Raw genomic sequence first — 2575 nt, 5'->3', positions numbered from 1 at the left:
GAGAGAGAAAGAGAGAGAGAGAGAGACAGACAGACAGTTGCACACACACATATGCAAACATGCATACGTGTGTGTGTATGTGTAGACAGAAACAAATATAGATAGATAGATAGATAGATAGATGAAATGGCAAAACGAGCGATGACCGTATGACTGAGGTTTCTGAAAGAAGGAATGAGTGAATGAAAGATAGAACGAGCTATTAAAAGATGAGGGAACGAACGGTAGAAAGACAGAAAGAACAAGAGAAACTGGACGGAAAGAGAAACTAGACAGAAGAATAAAACGAGGTGTGTACTTACCTACCTTTTAGACTTTCAGGTATGGTATCCCTAGAAACTACTCGCTTTCTCTGTCATTCTATCTATCTATCTATCTATTTATCTATCTGTTGCATTCGTTATATCAAATCACGTTTATATGTATACATTAAATATATTTTTTGGTCTCAGGTCCTTAATTAGGACCTTTCGTTCAGGTTTCCAAACCTTGTATCTATATACATCGTGATTTTGTTGTTTTCTTTCGTGTGTGTGTGTTTTTTTAAGGGTTTCTTTTTACGATTGTGGTTTTAGGATTGTCTTGTCTTTCCACTGCAAGAGTAAACGAGAAAATGATGCTTGCAGTATTTCGTTCTTGTCTTATTATAGGTGTAGATAGAAGAGAACTGTGTGAGTGTTTCTGTGTTCTGGTTGCAGTCTAGCTGAAGCCCTCACGTCTGTTGAAGAGAGGAGTGGGGTGAGAGAAGAGGGAAAATAGAGAGGGTGAATGATAGAGTGAGAAAGACAGGCAGAGATTGTAATACATGCGCCTGTATTGTGTGTGTGCGTGCGTATGTATGTGTGCGTGTCTGTGTGTGTATGTTGTGTGAATGCGTGTGTATATACGTGTTTCCGTGTGTGTGCGCATATGGTTGGGTTTCTGTGTATGCGTGTGTTTTGAGTGTGAGTATGTGCTTGTATGCATGCGTATTTTGTGCGCGTGAACGTTGTGTCTGTATGTCTATGCGTGTTCTCTCTCTCTCTCTCTGTCTGTCTATCTATCTATCTATCTATCTATCTATCTATCTATCTATCTATCTATCTATCTATCTATCTCTGTATGCACGTGAAAGTGATAAAAAGGGGGGAAAATAATGACAAAGCGAATGAAGGAAGACAGACAAGAATCAGCGAGAAAGAATGAAAGTATAAAGGAAAGACAATGAATAGTAAAAGGTGATGAGAACGAACGAACGGAACGAAAGGTGTAGAGGAAGAAAAAAGACTTACGTAAGAGAAGGAAAACATGCAAAGAAGCCAAAAAGGGGCAAGAAGGAAAAAATGAGTGAGATTGAGAGAGAGAGAAAGGAGAGAGAGATACGTTAAGGTAGGAAGAAGAAAGAAACGGGAGAACGAGATGAGAAAGAGAGGATTAAAGAAGATCTTCTGCCATTGGAGTGCGGCCATGCTGGGGCACCGCCTCGAAGGAATCAAACAAATCGACCCTGTACTTTGTTTCTTTAATTTGGTACTTATTCTGTTGTTTACTCGAACTAAAGTACGGGGAAGTAAACAAATCTTCATCGGTTTCCAAGCGGTGGACAGACATACGTACACACACATATACACGAATACACACACACACACTGAGGATAGGCTTCTACACAGTCTCCGTCTACGAAATTCACTCACAAGGCATTGGTCGGCCTGGGTTTATTGTAAAACATACTCGCTCAAGGTGTCACACAGTGGGACCGAACCTGAAACCTCGTGGTTGCAAGGCAAGCTTCTTAACAACCATGCCTGCGCCCCTCTGTGTGTGTGTGCGCGCGTATGCGTGCGTGCATGTCTATATAATTGATAGCAGGCGCGGTCCCAGGAATTTTTCGGAGGGGGACACACACACACACACGTACCTTCAAAAGGGAATTCTACTCCAGGAAGAAACAACCAATAATATGATTTCTTTGTACATATAATTGATTGTTAAATACCCTGAATTTTTTGAAATTCTACAAAAGGATTTTTGGATTTACCTGTCATGCATTAAGGATTTACCTAGGATTTGTATTCTACTTACATTTCCTGGTAGCTACTTGCTGGAAATTCAACCATATTCTTTCTTTTATATTGAGCGCTTAATTGATATCTGCCAGGATTTTTTAATCTCATTTGTTTTTCTTTTATGTGTATGTGTGTGTATCTACACATTTGTGCCCACCTAACTTTGCTCCCTTATAGCTTCCAGAAAAATGGATAATTTTTCATGAAATTTTCTACAAATACGCTTCAGATGGTGTAGATTCCGATTACATTGGATTTTGTAGTGAAACATTTTCCAAGCGTGGGGTCGATAAATTAAGTACAGTTGCGTACTGGAGTCGATCTAATCGACTGGCCCCCTCCCCAAAAATTTCGGGCCTTGTGCATAGAGTAGAAAAGAATATATAGTATATGTACACCACTTCTAACATTCTACACACACACACACATATATATATGTGGCTACAGGACATCACAAAAAAAAACGTTAAACACAATGAGAAACGAAAACAGAAAACGAACTTTTTTTTTGAGCAACGAAAAAAAAAAAA

The 2575-nt window shown here is 39.3% G+C and overlaps 2 protein-coding genes across 2 annotated transcripts in view; one reads left to right on the top strand and one right to left on the bottom strand.

Annotated features, from left to right (window-relative positions):
- LOC106883777 (uncharacterized) overlaps positions 1-740 on the bottom strand; it is an 81871-nt gene extending 81131 nt beyond the window's left edge. Inside the window, exon 1 of the mRNA XM_052975717.1 lies at positions 303-740. The gene's annotated coding sequence lies outside the window, so the exon portion shown is untranslated. The remainder of the gene's footprint in view (positions 1-302) is intronic.
- LOC106883770 (uncharacterized) overlaps positions 1-2575 on the top strand; it is a 20019-nt gene that overhangs the window by 8599 nt on the left and 8845 nt on the right. The gene's annotated exons all lie outside the window — the stretch shown is intronic.

The sequence above is a fragment of the Octopus bimaculoides genome, chromosome 22, assembly GCF_001194135.2.
Source record: "Octopus bimaculoides isolate UCB-OBI-ISO-001 chromosome 22, ASM119413v2, whole genome shotgun sequence".
Taxonomy (NCBI): Eukaryota; Metazoa; Mollusca; class Cephalopoda; order Octopoda; family Octopodidae; genus Octopus; species Octopus bimaculoides.
Note: the sequence above shows the minus strand (reverse complement) of the source record. Positions and strands in the feature narration are given on the sequence as shown.